Raw genomic sequence first — 1,106 nt, 5'->3', positions numbered from 1 at the left:
TGAAAGACCTCATTCAAATATTGACGGACAATGACACCATAATGAGGTGGAGCTCCATTCTGTTGGAAATAAATTTCATCCATATTTCCACCAGCTATGTCTCGAATAGCTGGAACAATTTGTTCGCGAAGCATGACTGTGTATACCTGTGCTGTCAAATTGCCTTCAATGAAAAAAGGGCCAACTGGTCTACCATTAAGAATACCAGCCCATACGTTAACTTTTTGTGGATATTGGGTATGATTGTCTCTTTTCCAGTGAGGATTAACGTCACTCCAGTATCTACAATTGTGTCTATTTACATTTTTAATCAGTTCAAATGGTGCCTCATCAGAGAAAACAATATTATTAAGTAATAGAGGATCGTCAACAATCATCTCCATCATAAGATCACAAAATTCGATACGTCTATCAAAATCGTCTTCAGACAACTCTTGACACAAATGGGGTTTGTATGGATGCCATTTATTCAATTTCAAAATTTTACTGACAGATGCATGACCGATTTCGTTTTCTTGTGCAACGCGATTGATGGAAATATGGGGATTTTCAACGAAAGACTTTAAAACATCTAATGCCTTATCATTATTTGTTGCTGTTTTACGTCTACCAGATCTTGGTCGGCTTTTAACGCTACTAATGTCCTCGAAACGTTGAATAGTACGGATTACAGTACTTTTAGAGATCCTATTATTTTCATTCCAAAAATTTTCATTAAATAATCGCGTTACTGTTTTATACCCTCTTTGTTGATCTCCCCATCCTCGCATCATTAACAGTGTTATTCGATCTTTTTCAGAAAGCTCCACCATTCTTAATTAGAGCAAAAAAGAATTAATCAGGTAAGTGATAGGAAATTGATCTACATAATTAAGTAGAGAAAAATACTAATTATTAAGTGTTGGTCCAACTATCGATTTGTTTATTTCAACCAGCCTTAGCAAAAAGCTCGTTGAGCAACTGAAAATCTAAAGATCAATAATTTTTACGAAAAATTTCTGGGATATTGAAAACAAAATGAAGATGTTTGGGACAATCAATTGAAGCGCAATGGCTTCTTTTGTTACAGAAAAAATTTTTGGGGCTGTTTGTTTTCGTCCACGAGG

Source organism: Odontomachus brunneus, unplaced genomic scaffold (genome assembly GCF_010583005.1).
Source record: "Odontomachus brunneus isolate Ranch 3 - 2012 unplaced genomic scaffold, Obru_v1 Obru_scaffold_002, whole genome shotgun sequence".
Classification (NCBI taxonomy): Eukaryota; Metazoa; Arthropoda; class Insecta; order Hymenoptera; family Formicidae; genus Odontomachus; species Odontomachus brunneus.
Note: the sequence above shows the minus strand (reverse complement) of the source record.